Below are 24,477 nucleotides of genomic sequence, written 5' to 3'. Positions count from 1 at the left end.
GCTGCAACACTGGGGGCATCTGCAGCAGAGCCCAGGATCTGATGAAGAGCTGTAGACTCTCAGCCTGGGGCTCCTAGGGCCAGGCCACACTGATAGCATTTTATGGATAAGTGAAATATTTCTTTGAGTACATGCAAATGACAAAGTTTCCTGGGAAGCAGCAGATTCCTTCAAATATATTAATTTTTCTACAAACGTACTCACCTCAAAAGTGAAAATATGTGACAATTTTGTTTCCACCTCAGTCCAGTGAGGGGTGCCTTAAAGGTGCCCTGCACATAAAAAAAAAAAAAAAGAATAACAGTATAATATCATTCATTTTGAAGCCCAGTATGCAAGCAATAGTCACTTTTGCTTGATAAATACATGTCTTCCTCTTCTTTTGCTGTTACTTTTTCATCTCTTTATTTAGGTTCAAAACCATACGGAGGGTAAAAGATAAAGAAGAAAGAGATCATTCGTGAAGGGTCAACTATTATAATAGGAACAGTAACATCCATCTGATTTAATCCTTTCGGTAACCCTGGGAAGTACTGAACAAAGTAAAATTCTAAGACTTAAACTAGGATTTGAGTCTATATCTAACCCCATGCCTCAAAGATACTTTCTTTTGCATTTGTTTATTTTCTAGCATTTCATAAACTGTAAATAAAATAGGCATATTCATTTATTTTGTATTTTTAAGTGCACATGTATATTACCTCTAAAGATATATAAATAAACATAGTAAACAGAATACTTAAAATGTAGACCCCTTTAAAAAGTACATGTTATTAAATAAGAGGAAGGGGGAGGAGAAATGAAGGAGGTAGAAAAAGAAAAAAAAAAAAAAAAAGGAAAGAGAAGGAACGAGGAAGAAAGAAAAAGAACCAGAATTTGATTAAACCTCTAGATCAACTACCACTTTACAGAAAATACAGAGGAGAGAGAAATATGCTAAAATTCACCATAGAGAGATAATTAGCAATACCTACCTGTGGGACATTCCATAGGGGAACAATCCCAGCTTCTTCAACAAAAATGTAAGGAGAGGAAAAAAAAAAGGGATGGAGGAGAAAACCCATATATTAAAAAAGACGTTAAAAAACATATTAACCAATCATAAAGGACATTATTTGCATCCTGATTCAAAAAAAATGTAAACAGAAGACTTTTATGAAACCACTGCCAAACTGAAAATCTGCTATATATTTAATAATATTAAGGAATTAAATAACTTTCCTTTTCAGATGTGATAATGAAATTATGGTTATGTTAAAAAGGGGGAGGTTTATCTTTTAGACTAACATACCAAAATATTTATAGATGAAGTGGTATGTCTGGGATTTGTATTGATTCAAAAAGGAAGGAAGAAAATGGGGTTACAGAAGAAACAAGATTGGCCAAGAGTTAATAGCTGTTGAGGTTACATGATGGCTACACAAGGGTCCATTATACTATTCTGTCTACTTTGGAGATTTAAAATTTTCCATGATACAAATATAAAAAACAAAACAAAACAAAACAAAGAAATGTGGCACATCAAAAACATGGCACCTCAATATTGTAGTAGTACTTTTAAGTAATTAACTTGGCTGATCTCTTTATTAAGCACTACTAGAGCATTGAAGATAGCAATTTCTTTGAAAATGAAAAAGTAATGACTGCTTAAAAATATTAGTAAATTGCTCAACTTTAGACTTTTTACTTTCAAAGTTTTTTGTTCACTTTAGTTGGCTCAAATAGCATAGCTTATAACTCAAATTCTTTAAGTTTGGATAATGCATCTGTAATTTAAATTATTGCATTATGAATCCTTTTGGGTGAGAAACAGTTGTATTCAGCATAAGGTGAAAAGAACCAAGGTTTTGAATCCTATTCTGGTACTACCACTTATTAGCTTTATATGATCTCAAGCAAGTCCTAGTTCTTTCATCTGTAAAATGGGGAAAATAATTTCTTCCACGTAGTTTTTCAAAATATGGGTTGAATTATTGTATATACAACACATTAAATATATTTTAATATTTTATATAAACTACAGAAGTATATATATTGCCTGACATTGTTCCTGGTTGGTGGTAAGTGTTCAATACATAGCAGCTGATAATCTCATTGTCAGTGTACAATCATTACTCTGCTAGTTAATATTATTATGCTAACTAATATTAGACTTATTTCTCCTCAAATGCCAACAACATTTCCCATAGTTGTAAATGTTATTTGGTAAACCCATCCACTCTGACAGGCTAAGAAACCTTTTGGTACATTGCCCCTATGAGTAAGTAGTCTTTAAGTAACTGACAGAACAAGAAGATTTTGCCTATAGCTTCTTTTTACCTAAGTGTTAAGATTTCAGATAATATTGTTATAAAAATTTAAAGATAGGCTGCTTTTAATTAAATACCAAAGTTGCATTTTCAATACATTTAGTATTTGAAGGATCAGCCTAACATTAAAAAATTTCAAAATAATTCATTGGGCTTACTAATAACGCTCCTACCACAAGAAAATTCCTACCCTTGAACAAAAAATATTAACAAAGAATGGCTTCTTTCCAACTTACCTTTGCCCTAGGGCATTTTGCAGTTATCCTTAAACATTTATCATGTTGCATCAATCATTTGTTTGCATATTTTGTCTCATAGCTGGAATATGAACACCAGAGGCAGTCTTATTTATCTTTGTTTGTATCAAAAGCACCTGCATAAGCGCCAGGTATACACAAATACATGCCTTCATTCCAAGGACTTCTGGATTAAAGCATCAGTACTCAAGGGTTAAACACTCTATGATGGAGCTAAATCTAACAAAGCTGGGCCTCAGACCTGAAGCAACTTTCATCTTGGTTTAATCCTTATCCCTTAGTTCTTAGAGGGCATATTTCCTGAAAATCACACTAATTCAACACAGATTATACATCACAAAATATTGGGTTATGCTACCCAGCCTGTAATAACAGCTAATACTCACTGACAGCATTCTATATGGCAGATACTACATTAAATACATCATATATCTTAGTTCATGTGATCACTACAATAACCTGGGAATAAATATTAGTCTTAATTCTGTTTTACGGGTGAAGATGCTTTGGCTTAAAGAAGTTATGAAACATGTCCAAAGTCCCAAGGTCACAGAACAGAAGCATGAATTGAGCCAGGTCTGTCTGACTGCAGAGTCCACACTCAATCACTGAGTACCCTGAACAGAAGGCTTCTAGTAAACAAAAGACTTAAAAGGTCCCTTGAGGTCACTTTAGACAGTTTTTAATGAGCTTCTAAAAGGCAACATTAGCTCCCGTTAGGGAATCCTTCATTTTTCCTTCTTACATTTTCCAGCACACAAGGACCCATCAATACAGAGAATACCAACCAACAAAAACTACTCCGAGATGACAACTGACAGAGTTGGGGATGCAAATCATGCTCCAAGAAAGAAGTCTGAGCAATCTAGACATCTTGTGGACAAAAGACTAGGAAAAAAAAAAAAAAAATCAAACTTGTGGATGCAGAATCTTATTGTATAAAGAACCAGTTTCCTACTAATGACTAATATTTGTAATTTGTATAGGGCTTAGACACTATAGAGCACTTACAGATAAACACGCTAATTCACCAAATGGGAAGTTCGGGAGCACTAAGCTGCCACCAGAATCTAAGTGCCATATAGATCTAACACTAATCTCTTCATTAGAGCCAGTGGAAACAGTATGGGCTAACAAATAAGAGTCTTAAGTTTAAATCTCAGCTATGCCAGTTACTGCCTGGCTTTAGGAAAGGTATTTATCAACCACTCTGAACCTCAGTTTCCAATAAGTAAAATGGAAATAACAATACCTCCCTTGTAGGGAAATTATGAGAAACAGAGTTAATGCATCCAGTTTTCCACAAACAATAAGTGATGTCATCTATGTGGACTGGTAATATTAGGAAAGAGGTAACATTAAAAAATGATGCTTTTAAAAAACATATATGTTCAAAAGTAGAAGCAGCAAAGAAACTAAGCAACAATAGTAAGTTGCCCTCAGGCTTAAGATTCCCAGGCAGAACTGGACACTGGGGACCCTGCTTAGAGAGGTAAGTCTGAAAAAATTGCTCTTCACCAGGGCCAGCTTCATGGGCATGTAACCATTGCAGTCACACAGTGTGTGAGGCTTAGAAGGGCCTAGAGTTTGGAGGTTAGTGATCTGTAGGCACTGTCTTGATATTGTTAATAACTGTATCTCAGAATTTGTGTTTTCTAAGTAAAGTCCAATGGGACTTTGAAGCATGACTTGGAGCCTTGGCTCATGTGCAGTCCCACCTTCCCACCCCTTTTCCACCGGAGGCAGTGACTAGGTTGTGGTAACCAGGCTGCGGGGGCGGGCATCCCCACCCTGTGCTGGCAGTGCTGCAGTCCATTCAGCCAGTGACTCAGCTGGGGTCTCTTGCCCAACCCTAATTCAGGTACCAAATGAGGCACAGAAGTTGCCATCTCTTCGCAGCTGTCCGACTGCAAGTTGAGGCAGCAGTCCGAGGAAAAGGGGAGATTGATGTCCCCACTCTAGCTGGGCCCCCACATTTTCATTTTGCTCCTGGCCCTACAAGTTATGTTGCTAGCCCTGTCCTTCACTTTGCAATGGCAACAAAAATACTGCCAACAGGAGAGAGCTATTTGGTTAGTGTAGATCACCTTTTAAAGTGCAAAGGCCACAGGGAAACTATTAGCTACTCACAACTTAGATTAACCAAGCTGTTTTCTTTACACTGAGATCAGTTATATTAGTAGCAGTGACTAATGAAAAAGAAGTTTTCACCTAGGGCAGAGCTGGGCACATATGGAAATAACACTTGTGAAAAATGAGCTGGCCTCACCCTGCTTCAGCCTATGAGATACCCCATGAAACCTTCTTCCTCCACGCCCTTTCTTAGTCATTTAGTCCTTAAAGAAATTTACTGAATGCAGACACTAAAGTCTAGGGCACATAAACCCCTATTTTTATGTTTTGTTATGAACCATAAACAAGATAGTGAGTGAAGCAGATTAGTAATTAATCACAACAGCTTGAGTACTTGGTAACTACCAGACTCTTTTTTAAGTGTTTACACATTTAATAATTTAATTCTCATGACAAGCCCAGGTAGTGATACTGTCCCATTTTAGAAATGAGAAACTTAAAACAGGGATAATTTGGATAACTTGGAAAATCAAATAGCTATTAAGTGGTGAGGCCTGGATTCACATCAAGGCAGATGACTAGAACACAGCGTGATTAATGCTCAAACAGATTACAGGAACATCTAGGTAAACGTCAAGAATTTAGGTAAACCACTTAGTGACGGATAATATTAATATATATTAAAAAGTCTTTTGTTGATTAGCCTGAGAACTGAACTACCTACAATGTTAAATATTATTTCTAGAGACAAACTCTACCTGTTTAAAAAAACTGGTTTATAACAAACACTTAAAAAACCACCTAACTGCTCATTCCAAGCTAAGTTAATTATTCAATGGACTTCAGTTTCCTCATCTGAAAAATACAAGAACTGGACTAGATCAGGATAGCAAATACATAGAAGACATCAATAATTGATCACACACTCTTTACTGCTGAACCTCGAGGCATGGGAATCCTTCTCAACAGCGCTCACAGCAGCCACTACTATTAAAACTTGGCATGGAAATGGAAAACAAGCAGCTATATCTGAATCAGATAATCTCTATGGTCCATCTGACTCTAAAATTCTTTGACTACATGTCCAAACAAAAAGATCCTTTAATCTCCCAAAGAAATCATTTTTATCAAGTGAGTTAGCACAATATATAGCTTTCATTATCTACTTTAAAATCCTTAGAAATACACAAAGAGAGGATAAACAAAGACACTGACCCATAGTTAAAATTTTCATGGACATTATAGATAGTAGGTCAGGTTGGCCAGCCCTTAACAGAAACTTCAACAGCTGTTATATTCGGTTTCACCCATGTATTTTAATTTAAAAACAGCCAACAATGATGGACTAGTACAAATACATTGCCCAAATGAAACTAGGTAACACTATTAAACGTAATTACAATCATGACAGTAAATGTGATCATTCAATAAAATCCCACAAAGCCACTCTGGCAATGGCTAAACCCTAACTCCATTTTCTAAAACACATAGGTTTTACGTGAGTTGCCCATCCAACTAATATTTTTATTGAAGAAAAAGGACATCATACAATTATATAATAGGGCTGGAAAAAGGTCTTCTTGAGGTCAGTTTGCCCATACCAGTTTCTCAACCATTGTTTCATTCAATGGCACACTTTACAGATAACTAATTTTTTCTTGAAACATCACAGTCTTGAAGAGACTTTCTGGAATTAAATTGCCCTCAGTTGTACTGTGTGAAGGGATTAAACCAATATTGTATCCTACACTACTAGTCAGTCCTCATTACCTGCTAAGTTTACTATAACACTTATAATACTAGCCCCATATTCCCGTCTGCTTAGCAAAATATTTCTCCTTGATCAACTAATCTATTCAAAACTGAACCTGACCTTCCCCACAAAGCAAGTTTACTCTTCAAATTTACTCATTTATTTTAATGGCATTTCCTTTCTCCTCATCACCCCGCTTATAACCTAATTATTACTGGCTCCTCCATCTCTTTCACTCTGTATCACCTCCTTCCTGAATTATCAAAGTAAGCTTACTGGTCCTCCTGTTTCAAATAACTTCCTCTCCCAATCCTCCTTTTCTATGACTGTCAGAATGTACTCCTAAAAAGCACTGCTTTTAGAGCCCCAGAACCAACAATGGCATCTCATCACATATGAGAACAAACTGCATTAATACAAGCAACATTAACTGAATAATCAAGAAGCCTGGGTTCTAGGCCCACCTCCTCCACTAACCTGAGCAACTCAAGTTGATTTCCTTACCTGGAAAACAAGAGTTCTGGGCTAGAAAAGCTCTGGAACACCTTACTTTGAAGAAAAACAAACCTCTTATCCTAGAATTCATGGCCCGTTATAATGTAGCTAATCAAACTCACCTACAGCGCTCCCCTGGAACAAATTCTTTCAGCTACTGGCTTCATGCTCCTGAACTTATGTCAGTCATTCTAGTGCAGTACTCACTAATTCCTTCTCTTAAAGGATTTCACCCTTCCCCTCTTACCAAATGTTCTCAAAAGAAGGGTTCTGAGAAATTTTTATAGTCAATATGTATTACTTATGTGGTAAATGTTCATTAAAAAAAATAAAGTTTCCAAACCAGGACTACAAGGTTAAACTATCTAGACTCCATGAAGCCTAAGCTATTAACCCACAATAATATTTTCTCTTTTCTTACCTAGTGACTTTATTTGCTGAACACAATTAGCCCTGTTAACTTTAAAACAGCCCGTGTAAGCCGTGGTTCCATTTTAAGGATTCAATAGCTAATGAACCGATTTTATTTTGGCTCTTTAAATGCAGAATCTAATACAATAATGCTCAACTGAAGTAGACAATATACATAGTTAATGTGTTTAAGTGAAAGTACTTAATCTTAGTAAATTACCAAACCCTCCTCGCTGTTTCCTAAAAACCCAACCTATCTTTAAAATGTCAAACATGTTATTTCATGAGCACCAGCTTATTTTCAATAGTATCAATTCAGATATCTCATGAGTTAAATTATTTTTGGGAACTGATTTGAGAACCCCAATTACCATCTACACTTAATTGGCAAGAAAGTGGCAAGTGATGAAATGATAGGTTGGGAGAGCCCCAAACGTATTTTCCATTCAGCTTCTAGAAAAGGGGGACCAATGGTCCAGAGCTATCATCCAGTTCTCCAGAATCTGCAGTGACCTGACTTTGACATAAAAGAGGCCAAACATTTCTACTTAGAAAAAAATAGTGCTATAATACTAAAAGCAGCAAAGAATTTGCTATCAAAAGGCCTGTGCCAAACTCCACCACCTAACTCATAGCCTTAGACAAGTCTCATAATCTCCCACCCCTCAGATTCCTTATCAGCAAAATGAGGATGATTGCAATGCCAGCCTTTTCTACTACACAGAACTACTGAGGCTCAAATGACAAAATAACGTAAAAGTGTTTTGAAAACTGCAAAATACCTCACAAATATATATACAATATGTAAAAAATATTCACTAGTCAGTTTCACCTATTACAAGTATTTATCTGTTATCATATAAATTCACTATTTAGGAAAACAAAAGTGACTAGGATTAGAAAGGAAAGAATCAGCCTCAATAATATCCATTTTCTAATTCTGATATTTTATACATCTTGTGGGGTTTTTATTTGAAGTAGGACCCACATACTCTATACAAACAATTTCAGGCAGTTAAGAGTCTGAACACCTTTTCTTAAAGATCTCCAGAGAGAGAAATTTCACAGCTCCTTTGGTATTTCACTCTGGAACAGAAGAACTCAAAAAAGGTATAAAAAAGTAAGCTTTCTTTTTTTTTCATCTGCTATAAAGGAAAGAAAATTTACCCAGCTGGTTTAAAATGAAATAATTCTGGATATAAAATTCTATTCTGCAACTAGTTTTATGGCAGGCAGAGACATACTATTCAAGGTATATTAGACCTAAGTTTTTCCTCTTTCATTCACTCTCCCCGCTTCTTTCAGAGGTGGAAACATCTATTGCCTAGACAAAAAGGAAAAATAAAAAATGACTACAGGTTTCCCAGTTTTCGTAATGGAATGTTAACCTTGACACCTGCTTACCCAGACTATAAAGTATATGGTCTGAACTGTACCCCATAGCATCCTTTGAAATTTGTTCCACAGCTACTTGTTAAATTGGAATTTGAAAGCCATACCTTTCTGTATATATGTTAGATTTCACAATAAGGAAAGGACTGAAACTATGGTACTATAACTCATAATATCTCTGGAAATTTCCTATATATCTACTAGTTAAATCATACTTTGAAAGATATTACATTTTTGTATATATATTTCATAATAGGGAAATAACTGAAACTGTGGAATTGTACCTATAATATTCTTTGAAATTTGCTCTCTACCTGTTAAATTGCACTTGAAAAGTTATCACTTTTATGTATATATGTTATATTCTACAATAAAAAATATGACAAATAAAAAAATAAAAAATAAAAAAACATGCAACTGAAAAAAAAAGTATATGGTCTTCTCTTAAGTCCATATCACAGAACATCAGCACTTCATACACCTGTCAAATGTCAACTTAAGCTCCTGAGAAAAGCAACACTAACACAATTAATACTAGAAAAGATAATTTAAGGTACATTTTACTAAATTCTCAAGATCCATCCTGTGTTCTTCTGGAAGAGATGAATGTAATGTGCCTGAACTACATTACATTCATTGTTCACAGAATGTATTTATTACTTGACTATTTATAGTTATGCTTTAGGCTGTCATTGAGAACCAACATAAGAAATGAGTACTTAAAAGAACATTTGTGGAGGCGGGGCAAGATGGCAGACTGGTGAGCTGTATGTTTTAGTTACTCCTCCAGGAAAGTAGGTAAAAAGCCAGGAACTGCGTGGACTGGACACCACAGAGCAATCTGTCTTTGGGCATACTTCATACAACACTCATGAAAACGTGGAACTGCTGAGATCAGCGAAATCTGTAAGTTTTTGCGGCCAGGGGACCCGCGCCCCTCCCTGCCAGGCTCAGTCCCGGGCGAGGAGGGGCTGTCAGCTCCGGGAAGGAGAAGGGAGAATTGCAGTGGCTGCTCTTATCGGAAACTCATTCCACTGATTCAAACTCCAACCATAGATAGACTGAGACCAGACACCAGAGACTCTGAGAGCAGCCAGCCCAGCAGAGAGGAGACAGGCATAGAAAAAAAACAACACGAAAAACTCCAAAATAAAAGCAGAGGATTTTTGGAGTTCTGGTGAACACAGAAAGGGGAAGAGCGGAGATCAGGCCTTGAGGCGCATATGCAAATCCCGAAGCAAAGCTGATCTCTCTGCCCTGTGCACCTTTCCTTAATGGCCCTGGTTGCTTTGTCTATTAGCATTTCAATAACCCATTAGATCTCTGACGAGGGCCGTTTTTTTTTTTTGTTTTTTTTTTTGTTTTTTTGTTTTTTTAAATCCTTTTTGCTTTTTCTAAAACAATTACTCTAAGAAGCTCACTACAGAAAGCTTCAAAGAATTGAAATTTGGGCACGTCAAGTCAAGAGCAGAACTAAGAGAGCTCTGAGACAAAAGGCAATAATCCAGTGGCTGAGAAAATTCACTAAACAACACAACTTCCCAAGAAAAGGGGGGTGTCCGCTCACAGCCACCATCCTGGTGGACAGGAAACACTCCTGCCCATCGCCAGCCCCATAGCCCAGAGCTGCCCCAGACAACCCAGTGTGACGGAAGTGCTTCAAATAACAGGCACACACCACAAAACTGGGCGTGGACATTAGCCTTCCCTGCAACCTCAGCTGAATGTCCCAGAGCTGGGAAGGGGGAGCAGTGTGAATTAACAGAGCCCCATTCAGCCATCAGTTGAGCAGACTGGGAGCCTCCCAACACAGCCCAGCAGCCCAGAACTGCCCTGGGGGGACGGCACTCACCTGTGACATAGCACAGTCATCCCTCAACAGAGGACCCGGGGTGCACAGCCTGGAAGAGGGGCCCACTTGCAAGTCTCAGGAGCCATACGCCAATACCAAAGACTTGTGGGTCAGTGGCAGAGACAAACTGTAGCAGGACTGAACTGAAGGATTAGACTATTGCAGCAGCTTTAAAACTCTAGGATCATCAGGGAGATTTGATTGTTAGGGCCACCCCCCCTCCCCGACTGCCCAGAAACACGCCCCACATACAGGGCAGGCAACACCAACTACACACGCAAGCTTGGTACACCAATTGGGCCCCACAAGACTCACTCCCCCACTCACCAAAAAGGCTAAGTAGGGGAGAACTGGCTTGTGGAGAACAGGTGGCTCGTGGACGCCACCTGCTGGTTAGTTAGAGAAAGTGTACTCCACGAAGCTGTAGATCTGATAAATTAGAGATAAGGACTTCAACTGGTCTACAAACCCTAAAAGAACCCTATCAAGTTCAGCAAATGCCACGAGGCCAAAAACAACAGAAAATTATAAAGCATATGAAAAAACCAGACGATATGGATAACCCAAGCCCAAGCACCCAAATCAAAAGACCAGAAGAGACACAGCACCTAGAGCAGCTACTCAAAGAACTAAAGATGAACAATGAGACCATAGTACGGGATATGAAGGAAATCAAGAAGACCCTAGAAGAGCATAAAGAAGACATTGCAAGACTAATAAAAAAATGGATGATCTTATGGAAATTAAAGAAACTGTTGACCAAATTAAAAAGATTCTGGACACTCATAGTACAAGACTAGAGGAAGTTGAACAACGAATCAGTGACCTGGAAGATGACAGAATGGAAAATGAAAGCATAAAAGAAAGAATGGCGAAAAAAATTGAAAAACTCGAAATGGACCTCAGGGATATGATAGATAATATGAAACGTCCAAATATAAGACTCATTGGTGTCCCAGAAGGGGAAGAAAAGGGTAAAGGTCTAGGAAGAGTATTCAAAGAAATTGTTGGGGAAAACTTCCCAAATCTTCAAAACAACATAAATACACAAATCATAAATGCTCAGCGAACTCCAAATAGAATAAATCCAAAAAAACCCACTCCGAGACATATACTGATCACACTGTCAAACATAGAAGAGAAGGAGCAAGTTCTGAAAGCAGCAAGAGAAAAGCAATTCACCACATACAAAGGAAACAGCATAAGACTAAGTAGTGACTACTCAGCAGCCACCACGGAGGCAAGAAGGCAGTGGCACGATATATTTAAAATTCTGAGTGAGAAACATTTCCAGCCAAGAATACTTTATCCAGCAAAGCTCTCCTTCAAATTTGAGGGAGAGCTTAAATTTTTCACAGACAAAGAAATGCTGAGAGAATTTGCTAACAAGAGACCTGCCCTACTGGAGATACTAAAGGGAGCCCTACAGACAGAGAAACAAAGACAGGACAGAGAGACTTGGAGAAAGGTTCAGTACTAAAGAGATTCGGTATGGGTACAATAAAGGATATTAATAGAGAGAGGGAAAAATATGGCAAACATAATCCAAAGGATAAGATGGCCGATTCAAGAAATGCCTTCACGGTTTTAACGTTGAATGTAAATGGATTAAACTCCCCAATTAAAAGATATAGATTCGCAGAATGGATCAAAAAAATGAACCATCAATATGTTGCATACAAGAGACTCATCTTAGACACGGGGACACAAAGAAACTGAAAGTGAAAGGATGGAAAAAAATATTTCATGCAAGCTACAGCCAAAAGAAAGCAGGTGTAGCAATATTAATCTCAGATAAAATAGACTTCAAATGCAGGGATGTTTTGAGAGACAAAGAAGGCCACTACATACTAATAAAAGGGGCAATTCAGCAAGAAGAAATAACAATCGTAAATGTCTATGCACCCAATCAAGGTGCCACAAAATACATGAGAGAAACACTGGCAAAACTAAAGGAAGCAATTGATGTTTCCACAATAATTGTGGGAGACTTCAACACATCACTCTCTCCTATAGATAGATCAACCAGACAGAAGACCAATAAGGAAATTGAAAACCTAAACAATCTGATAAATGAATTAGATTTAACAGACATCTACAGGAGATTACATCCCAAATCACCAGGATACACATACTTTTCTAGTGCTCACGGAACTTTCTCCAGAATAGATCATATGCTGGGACATAAAACAAGCCTCAATAAATTTAAAAAGATTGAAATTATTCAAAGCACATTCTCTGACCACAATGGAATACAATTAGAAGTCAATAACCATCAGAGACTTAGAAAATTCACAAATACCTGGAGGTTAAACAACACACTCCTAAACAATCAGTGGGTTAAAGAAGAAATAGCAAGAGAAATTGCTAAATATATAGAGACGAATGAAAATGAGAACACATCATACCAAAACCTATGGGATGCAGCAAAAGCAGTGCTAAGGGGGAAATTTACAGCACTAAACGCATATATTAAAAAGGAAGAAAGAGCCAAAATCAAAGAACTAATGGATCAACTGAAGAAGCTAGAAAATGAACAGCAAACCAATCCTAAACCAAGTACAAGAAAAGAAATAACAAGGATTAAAGCAGAAATAAATGACATAGAGAACAAAAAAACAATAGAGAGGATAAATATCACCAAAAGTTGGTTCTTTGAGAAGATCAACAAGATTGACAAGCCCCTAGCTAGACTGACAAAATCAAAAAGAGAGAAGACCCATATAAACAAAATAATGAATGAAAAAGGTGACATAACTGCAGATCCTGAAGAAATTAAAAAAATTATAAGAGGATATTATGAACAACTGTATGGCAACAAACTGGATAATGTAGAAGAAATGGACAATTTCCTGGAAACATATGAACAACCTAGACTGACCAGAGAAGAAATAGAAGACCTCAACCAACCCATCACAAGCAAAGAGATCCAATCAGTCATCAAAAATCTTCCCACAAATAAATGCCCAGGGCCACATGGCTTCACAGGGGAATTCTACCAAACTTTCCAGAAAGAACTGACACCAATCTTACTCAAACTCTTTCAAAACATTGAAAAAAATGGAACACTACCTAACTCATTTTATGAAGCTAACATCAATCTAATACCAAAACCAGGCAAAGATGCTACAAAAAAGGAAAACTACCGGCCAATCTCCCTAATGAATATAGATGCAAAAATCCTCAACAAAATACTTGCAAATCGAATCCAAAGACACATTAAAAAAATCATACACCATGACCAAGTGGGGTTCATTCCAGGCATGCAAGGATGGTTCAACATAAGAAAAACAATCAATGTATTACAACACATTAAAAACTCGAAAGGGAAAAATCAATTGATCATCTCAATAGATGCTGAAAAAGCATTTGACAAAATCCAACATCCCTTTTTGATAAAAACACTTCAAAAGGTAGGAATTGAAGGAAACTTCCTCAACATGATAAAGAGCATATATGAAAAACCCACAGCCAGCATAGTACTCAATGGTGAGAGACTGAAAGCCTTCCCTCTAAGATCAGGAACAAGACAAGGATGCCCGCTGTCACCACTGTTATTCAACATTGTGCTGGAAGTGCTAGCCAGGGCAATCCGGCAAGACAAAGAAATAAAAGGCATCCAAATTGGAAAAGAAGAAGTAAAACTCTCATTGTTTGCAGATGATATGATCTTATATCTAGAAAACCCTGAGAAATCAACGATACACCTACTAGAGCTAATAAACAAATTTAGCAAAGTAGCGGGATACAAGATTAATGCACATAAGTCAGTAATGTTTCTATATGCTAGAAATGAACAAACTGAAGAGACACTCAAGAAAAAGATACCATTTTCAAGAGCAACTAAAAAAATCAAGTACCTAGGAATAAACTTAACCAAAGATGTAAAAGACCTATACAAAGAAAACTACATAACTCTACTAAAAGAAATAGAAGGAGACCTTAAAAGATGGAAAAATATTCCATGTTCATGGATAGGAAGGCTAAATGTCATTAAGATGTCAATTCTACCCAAACTCATCTACAGATTCAATGCAATCCCAATCAAAATTCCAACAACCTACTTTGCAGACTTGGAAAAGCTAGTTATCAAATTTATTTGGAAAGGGAAGATGCCTCGAATTTCTAAAGACACTCTAAAAAAGAAAAACGAAGTGGGAGGACTTACACTCCCTGACTTTGAAGCTTATTATAAAGCCACAGTTGCCAAAACAGCATGGTACTGGCACAAAGATAGACATATAGATCAATGGAATCGAATTGAGAATTCAGAGATAGACCCTCAGATCTATGGCCGACTGATCTTTGATAAGGCCCCCAAAGTCACCGAACTGAGCCATAATGGTCTTTTCAACAAATGGGGCTGGGAGAGTTGGATATCCATATCCAAAAGAATGAAAGAGGACCCCTACCTCACCCCCTACACAAAAATTAACTCAAAATGGACCAAAGATCTCAATATAAAAGAAAGTACCATTAAACTCCTAGAAGATAATGTAGGAAAACATCTTCAAGACCTTGTATTAGGAGGCCACTTCCTAGACTTTACACCCAAAGCACAAGCAACAAAAGAGAAAATAGATAAATGGGAACTCCTCAAGCTTAGAAGTTTCTGCACCTCAAAGGAATTTCTCAAAAAGGTAAAGAGGCAGCCAACTCAATGGGAAAAAATTTTTGGAAACCATGTATCTGACAAAAGACTGATATCTTGCATATACAAAGAAATCCTACAACTCAATGACAATAGTACAGACAGCCCAATTATAAAATGGGCAAAAGATATGAAAAGACAGTTCTCTGAAGAGGAAATACAAATGGCCAAGAAACACATGAAAAAATGTTCAGCTTCACTAGCTATTAGAGAGATGCAAATTAAGACCACAATGAGATACCATCTAACACCGGTTAGAATGGCTGCCATTAAACAAACAGGAAACTACAAATGCTGGAGGGGATGTGGAGAAATTGGAACTCTTATTCATTGTTGGTGGGACTGTATAATGGTTCAGCCACTCTGGAAGTCAGTCTGGCAGTTCCTTAGAAAACTAGATATAGAGCTACCATTTGATCCAGCGATTGCACTTCTCGGTATATACCCGGAAGATCGGAAAGCAGTGACATGAACAGATATCTGCACGCCAATGTTCATAGCAGCATTATTCACAATTGCCAAGAGATGGAAACAACCCAAATGTCCTTCAACAGATGAGTGGACAAATAAAATGTGGTATATACACACGATGGAATACTACGCGGCAGTAAGAAGGAACGATCTGGTGAAACATATGACAACATGGATGAACCTTGAAGACATAATGCTGAGCGAAATAAGCCAGGCACAAAAAGAGAAATATTATATGCTACCACTAATGTGAACTTTGAAAAATGTAAAACAAATGGTTTATAATGTAGAATGTAGGGGAACTAGCAGTAGAGAGCAATTAAAGAAGGGGGAACAATAATCCAAGAAGAACAGATAAGCTATTTAACGTTCTGGGGATGCCCAGAAATGACTATGGTCTGTTAATTTCTGATGGATGTAGTAGGAACAAGTTCACTGAAAGGTTGCTATATTATGTAACTTTCTTGGGGTAAAGTAGGAACATGTTGGAAGTTAAGCAGTTATCTTAGGTTAGTTGTCTTTTTCTTACTCCCTTGTTATGGTCTCTTTGAAATGTTCTTTTATTGCATGTTTGTTTTCTTTTTAACTTTTTTTTTCATACAGTTGATTTAAAAAAGAAGGGAAAGTTAAAAAAAAAAAAAGAAAGAAAAAAGACAAACAAGGAAAAAAAAAAAAAAAGATGTGGTGCCCCCTTGAGGAGCCTGTGGAGAATGCAGGGGTATTCGCCTACCCCACCTCCATGGTTGCTAACATGACCACAGACATAGGGGACTGGTGGTTTGATGGGTTGAGCCCTCTACCATAAGTTTTACCCTTGGGAAGACGGTTGCTGCAAAGGAGAGGCTAGGCCTCCCTATATTTGTGCCTAAGAGTCTCCTCCTGTCTCAGTTTGCTAATGCTGCAGAATGCAAAACACCAGAGATGGATAGGCTTTTATAAAATGGGTGTTTATTTCACTACACAGTTACAGTCTTAAGGCCATAAAGTATCCGAAGTAACACATCAGTAATCGGGTACCTTCACTGGAGGATGGCCGATGGCGTCCGGAAAACCTCTGTTAGCTGGGAAGGCACGTGGCTGGTGTCTGCTCAAAGTTCTGGTTTCAAAATGGCTTTCTCCCAGGACGTTCCTCTCTAGCAAGCTTGCTCTTCTTCAAAACGTCACTCACAGCTGCACTCCCTTCAGTCTCTTTGAGTCAGCATGTTTTATATGGCTCCACTGATCAAGGCCCACCCTGAATGGGTGGGGTCACACCTCCATAGGAGTATCCCACCGAAGTCACCACCCACAGCTGGGTGGGGCACATTCCAAGCAAATCTAACCAGCACCAAAACGTCTGTCCCACAAGACCACAAAGATAATGGCATTTGGGGGACACGATACATTCAAACCGGCACACCTCCTGAATGCCTCTTTGTTGCTCAGATGTGGCCCTCTCTCTCTGGCTAAGCCAACTTGAAAGGTGAAATCACTGCCCTCCCCCCTACGTGGGATCAGACACCCAGGGAAGTGAATCTCCCTGGCAACGTGGAATATGACTCCCGGGGAGGAATGTAGACCCGGCATCGTGGGATGGAGAACATCTTCTTGACCAAAAGGGGGATGTGAAAGGAAATGAAATAAGCTTCAGTGGCAGAGAGATTCCAAAACGAGCCGAGAGATCACTCTGGTGGGCACTCTTACGCACACTTTAGACAACCTTTTTTAGGTTCTAAAGAATTGGGGTAGCTGGTGGTGGATACCTGAAGCTATTAAACTACAACCCAGAACCCATGAATCTCGAAGACAGTTGTATAAAAATGTAGCTTATGAGGGGTGACAGTGGGATTGGGAATGCCATAAGGACCATACTCCACTTTGTCTAGTTTATGGATGGATGTGTAGAAAAGTAGGGGAAGCAAACAAACAGACAAAGGTACCCAGTGTTCTTTTTTACTTCAATTGCTCTTTTTCACTCTAATTATTATTCTTGTTATTTTTGTGTGTGTGCTAATGAAGGTGTCAGGGATTGATTTAGGTGATGAATGTACAACTATGTAATGGTACTGTAAACAATCGAAAGTACAATTTGTTTTGTATGACTGCGTGGTATGTGAATATATCTCAATAAAATGATGATTAAAAAAAAAAAAAAAGAACATTTGTAATCTTGTTTCAGAATACAAATATTCTTGTTTCCAACAGTGTCCAATATATTATTCAATATTTCTTTTAATACAACAATCTCCTATAGCACTTGCTCTCTTTGGCACTTAATTGACACCTCACTTATTATAATTTATTAAAATCCCTATTTGCTTGTCTGTCACCTCCCCTGGACTCTTAAATTCAAGAAGGGAAACTATGTCTTGTTCACTATAATTTTTCAAATGCTGAGCACAGTGCCTGAGTTAAATGATCATTCACTGAATGAATAAATTATTTACTATAATTTTATTTTTCCAGGACATATGTTCAGTCCTAAATAGAAAATAATCTCCCTAAAAGAAGAAACCACATCTTCCATTTATTTATCTTCTCCATTTTTCTTGTAACTGTGTCATGCTCATTAAAAAGACTTAATAAATATTTGATGATGATGATGATGATATGGGTGATGGGAAGACAAATTATTCTCATCAGAATAACCTATAATATATTGCTCATCATTAAAATAAAATCCAAAAATATTAAGTGATTATCTTTGCATGCTGAGATTATGAGTTGCTATTTTCTTCTTTATTTTCTAAGTTTTCAAACAATAGTTAGTGGGAATTTAGTTGTGTTCCCACACAACAGTAAGCCTAAAAAGAATCAGTTTCATATGCAAACAAAACTTAGACGGACTATAATAATTCATCTAAGAAAAATGAAAACCCGACAGTACTGTATTTACATTTCAGAAACCTCATACCTCCTACTCCTTGCCACTACTTCCAAGATTTCAGATTATAACATTCCTCTGTTTCCTCCTGCTGAGGACGACTGTGTCCTGAATTGGACTCTATCTTTCTGAACCTGCTGGTGCTTGGATGACAATAAAGAGAAAACAGAAGCCAGGAGTGACAATGATCTCTCACCCTGTAGAGGACACACCTGCCATTCTGGTGCTCGGTGTGGGTTTGCCATGGCCCTGCACTAATGCCAACTCTAGTTTTAGTTCATAGCTGGCAGGGGCAATTGTCCTTGATTAGAAAGCCTGGTTTTACACTCTATCCTATGGCAGACACAGGCATGCACACACACCTACAAACACACACACTTTTCCTTATCACAGACAGGAGTGATTTGATCCCATGAGCATTCCAAGTACTCAAAGAAGATAAGACCTGAAGAAGAAATTCCTTTAAGTATATATTCCAAGATAAGCTTCTCTCCTTCAATTTGATCAACTGGTTTGTGCCCTAGATAGGTTTCACTTCTTCAAAATAGTAGTGTTGGAAACATATACATCCTCTTGACCTAAAATGCACCAAATGAAGTTCAGAGACAAAAGTAGAAGAAGTGAATCTGACACCTAGAAACACTCACTCTGCACTCAGATTCAAGGAGCCTCAGACAGTAAATAGCTGTTTGATTCTACATGAAGGCAAAGCAGGCCAGCAAGAATAGAAAAAGTGGATGCACTTCATCACCATTGAGTACTTGAAACCACAGTTATTATTCATATGGCATTAAATAGAAGTACACCTCTGGTATTGACATGTATAAACTTGTGGACTATTTATCATACAAGCAATTTTTAAAACCACATTTTAGAAACATATCTACTGTTTCGGTTTACTAAAGCTACTGGAAGGAAATATAACAGAAATGGGTTGGCTTTTACAATGGAGAATTATTAGCTTACAAGTTTACAGTTCTAAGGCCATGAAAATGTCCAAATTAAGGCATCAACAGGATGATACCCTCTCTGAGGGAAGGGGCTCCTCCGTTACATGGGAAGGCACATGGCCAGCATTTGCTAGTCATCTCTTGGGGTTTCATCGCTCTCAGCTTCTGGCTTCAGTGGCTTCCTCTCTCAACTTTTGTGGGTGTGCCCTTGTCTCTCAGCTTCTCTGGGGCTCCTCCTCTGTGAGCTTCTCTTAAATTCTTCGCTTTTTCTGTTATCCTCTCAAACAGGACTCCAGTCAGGGGATTAAGATCCACTCTGAATGGGATGGGTCACATCTCATCAAAAGTTCCCACCCACAACAGGTCTGTGCCCACAGGAATGGACCAAAAGAACACGACTTTTTCTGGGGTACCTAACAGCTTCAAAACACCACATGCACTATTTAGATGCACTATGTAGATACTGGACTTAATTAACTCAAAAGGGAACATCTTATGTAAAAATATCCCTTCCTTTTCTTACCATCAAAAACATTTTCTTTCTGAACACTTCAACTCAAGTAAGACTCCACACAGAGAACCAAACTTTAATTACATTAAACAATAAAAGAAAACATTAAGATACACAAGAACTCTAGCTCTTTCCTTATCACAAATGCTTAGCACAGCATTCAAGATTCTGCATCATCAGTTTCAGCATTCTAATTTCAACTCCACTAATACCAGTATTCATTCATTCATTCAGCAAAAATTTATGAAGCTCCAGCAATAAGCAAGGCTACAATGATCCCAGTTTTTAAAAAGCTCCCATTTAAGTGCCCTCCAGTCAAAATGATCAGTTCAGTATACCCCCACATTCATTCAGCAAATATTTACTGGATACATTAAATGCAGGGTACAGTTATAGATACTAGGGATATAGCAGTAAACAAAGAGACAATATTTTTTGCTTTTACAAATTTCACAATCTTATAAATGAAGAAATGTACTTGTCCCTTTGCACATTTATGCTTTCTTCATGTCATTTTTCACTTTCCTCCATACCTCTCCTTGGCTCCAGCCCCACCAAATTCCATTATACTTTAGTTCAGATAATGTATTAGATGTTGACCACACTACTGGTGAAGAAACTAAGACTACAGTAGGACTTAAATCTGCAGTGTGGGAGTGGGGAATAAAGGCCAGCAAAGTTAGGAAATCAAAGTTTTTAAGGCCAAGATAAGGAGCCAATACAGGAAATCAGTAACTAGTCCCGGGATGGAGTTGAGGATTTCTTCATACAAGCAAGACAGGGACACAGTTAACAGACTAAGGCACAAAGTCAATGCAGAACCAACATCAATGGTCCTTGATCTCAAGTAAGAAGTGAACAAATCAGGGCTCTTAAAATTCCCCCAGGGAGGTGTCCTTACTACTGACCCTACAGAAATAAAAACGATCATAAGAAGATAAAATGAACAACTGAATGCCAACCAATTACACAACTTAAATGAAATGAACAAAGTCCTAGAAATACAGAAACAACCTACACAGACTCTACAAGCAATAGAAGACTGCAACAGCTCAATTAAAAGTAGAGATTGAATTAGTCATCAAAAACCTCCCAACAAAAAGAGAGCCCAGAACCAGATGGCTTCACAGGTGAATTCTGCCAATCATTCCAAGAATTAATACCAGTGCTGCCCAAACTCTTCCAAAACACTGAACAGGAGGGAACACTACCTAAATTGTATCAGACCCACATCACCCTAATACCAAAGCCAGTTAAAGATACTACAAGAAAAGAAAATTACAGACCAATCTCACTAATGAAATAGATGCAAAACCTCAACAAAATACTTGCAGATTTAGTCTAACAGCACATTAAAAGAATTATGCACCATGATCACATGGGTTTCATCCTAGGTATGCAAGGGTGGTTCACCACAAGAAAATCAATTAATGTAATACATCGCATTAACAAATTGATGGGAAAAAAGCACATGATCATCTCAATTGATGCAGAAAAGACATTTGACAAAATCCAGTATCCTTTCCTGATAAAAACACTTCAAAACCTAAGAATAGAAGGAAACTTCCTCAATATGATAAAGGGCATATATGAAAATCCCACAGCTAACATCATACTCAATGGTAAAAGGCTGAAAGCATTCCCTCCAAGATCAGGAAAAAGTCAAGAACGCCCACTGTCACCACGGTTATTCAACATTGTGCTACAAGTTCTAGCCAGAGAAATTAGGCAAGAAAAAGAACTAAAAGGTATCCAAATTGGAAAGGAAGAATTAAAATATTCACTATTTGCAGATTACATAACTCGATGTATAGAAACTCTACAACAAAGCTACTAGAGCTAATAAACCAATTCAGCAAAGCAGTGGGATACAAGATCAACATGCAAACATCAGTAGTGTTTCCATACACTAGTAATAAGCAATCTGAGAAGGAAATCAAGAAAAAATTCCATTTACAATAGCAAATAAAAGAATTAAATATCTAGGAATAAATTTAACCAAGGACGTAAAGGACATGTACAGAAAACTACAAAATACTGCTAAAAGGAATCAAAGAAGACCTAAATAAATGGAAGGACATTTCATGTTCATGGTCTGGGAAACCAAACATCGTTAAGATATAAATTGTACCCAAATTGACTTACAGATTTAACAAAATCCCAATCAAAATTCCAACAGCCTACTTTGCATACGGGGAAAAGTCCATTATCAAATTTATTTGGAAGGGTAAGGGGCCCTGAATAGTCAAATACATCTTGAAAAAGAATAACGAAGTTGGAGGATTCACACTTTCTGACTTTAAAGCATTTTACAAAGCTACAGCAGTCAAAACAGCATTGTACTGGCATAAAGACAGATACATTGACTGATGGAATTGAACTGAGAGTTCAGAAATAGACCATCATATCTATGGCCAATTGATTTTTGACAAGGCTGCCAAGTCCACGCAACTAGGAAAGAATAGTCTCCTCAACAAATGGTGCTGGGAGAACTGAATATTCAAACGCAAAAGAATGAAAGAGGATGCCTACCTCCCACCACATACACAAATTAACTTAAAATGGATCAAAGACCTAAATATATGAATCAGGACTCAAGAACTCCTAGAATAAAATATAGAGAAGCATCCTGAAGATCTTGTGTTAGGCAATGGTTTCTTAGACTTTATACCCAAAGCATAAACAACAAAAGAAAAAAACAGAAAAATGGGAGCTCCTCAAAATTAAAAACTTTTGTGCATCAAAGGACTTTGTCAAGAAAGTGAAAAGGCAACCTACTCAATGGGAGAAAATATTTGGAAACCATACATCCAATAAGAGTTTAACATCCAGAATATATAAAGAAATCCTACAACTCAACAATAAAAGACAAACAACCAATTAAAAAATGGGCAAAGTACTTGAACAGACATCTCTCCAAGGAGGAAATACAAATGGCTAAAAAGCACACAAAAAGATGTTCAACATCACTAGCTATTAGGGAAATGCAAATCAAAACCACAAGATATCATTTTACACCTACCATAATGGCCATTACTATAAAAACAGAAAACTACTAGTGTTAGGATGTGGAGAAACAGGAACACTCATTCATTGCTGATGGGAATGTAAAATGGTGCAGCCTCTGTAGAATAGTTTGGCAGTTCCTCCAGAAGCTAAATATAGAATTACCATATGACCTGGCAATACTGCTATGAGAATTGAAAGCAGAGAATTGAACACATATTTGCACACTGATGTTCACAGTGGCATTATTTACAATTGCCAAAAGATGGAAGCAACCTAAGTGTACATCAACCGATGAATGGATAAACAAAATGTAGTATATACATTCTATGTAAAAAGGAATGAAGTCCTGATACACACAGCAACATGGATGAACCTTGAAGACATTATGTTGACTGAAATAAGCCAGACACATAAGGACAAATACTGCATGATCCCACTGTTATGAACTAATTATAAGAAGCAAACTCATAGAGTTAGAATTTAGACTATAGGTTACCAGGAGATAGACTGAAGTTAGAGAAAGGGGAGTTGATGCTTAACTTGTACAAAATTTCTATTTGGGTACAAGGTAAAGGTTTGGAAATGGGTGGTGGTCATGGGACCACATAATCTTAAGTGTAATCAATAGCACTGAAATCTATAGGTGAATGTGGTTAAAAGGGGAAACTCTAGGTTGTATATATTACAAAAATAATAATTAAAAGTTAAAATATAGGACTGTACGACAAGTGACCCCTATTGTAGATGATGGACTATACTTAATAGTACAAGTACAAAAAGGTTCTTTCATGAATTATAACAAATATACATTACTAATACAAAGTGGTAATAATAGGGTGGTAATGGGAAAAAAATACACGTAATATAAATAATGGATGACAGATAGAACAATTTTAATAATCTTTCATCAATTGTAGCAAAGGTAACTACTGTTAAAAAAATAGTATAATTATTTTTAAAAGTGCTATCATCAATTGTAACAAATGTTCCACACCAATGCAAGGTGTTGGTGGTGGGGTGGTGTATGAGAATCCTGTATTTTATGCATGATTGTTTTGTAAACTCACTTCTCAAATTAAAAAAAAAAAAAAAAAATCTCCTCCAAGTATAGAGCTGACCCATCTGAACTGGGCTGAGCCTTCAAGCAGGAGTCAAGTATCCCCAGCTGTATTTCCCAGGGGGTAAAGCCAGGGATATTATTATATTGAGGCCTCAAATTCCCTGAGAAAAGCTTTAAAAAGTCTCTAACTACAGATTCAATTGTCATGACCTCCCTTCCCTTTCCTAGTAATTTAGTCAGTAGGTAAGTAGAAGAGATGGCTTTGAGAGCTATATCCCAACAGTGAAGATATTGATGATGATGTCGGCCGCAGTAAAAGTAATAGTAGGAAAGTTAATTGTAATAATAGTAATCATCATAATCAAAATGCCTCTTTACATGTATTCATCACTAAACACTTCAAAAAATAATTTTGAGTCC

At 37.3% G+C, this 24,477-nt stretch overlaps 1 protein-coding gene across 2 annotated transcripts in view; it reads right to left on the bottom strand.

Annotated features, from left to right (window-relative positions):
• The window catches only part of EPS8 (epidermal growth factor receptor pathway substrate 8), a 183,275-nt gene that overhangs the window by 123,656 nt on the left and 35,142 nt on the right, over positions 1-24,477 (bottom strand). For both annotated transcript variants that reach the window (XM_037845336.1, XM_037845335.1), the window contains exon 2: positions 205-272. The gene's annotated coding sequence lies outside the window, so the exon portion shown is untranslated. The remainder of the gene's footprint in view (positions 1-204; positions 273-24,477) is intronic.

The sequence above is a fragment of the Choloepus didactylus genome, chromosome 8, assembly GCF_015220235.1.
Source record: "Choloepus didactylus isolate mChoDid1 chromosome 8, mChoDid1.pri, whole genome shotgun sequence".
Taxonomy (NCBI): domain Eukaryota; kingdom Metazoa; phylum Chordata; class Mammalia; order Pilosa; family Megalonychidae; genus Choloepus; species Choloepus didactylus.
This window is presented reverse-complemented; position numbering and strand designations above follow the sequence as displayed.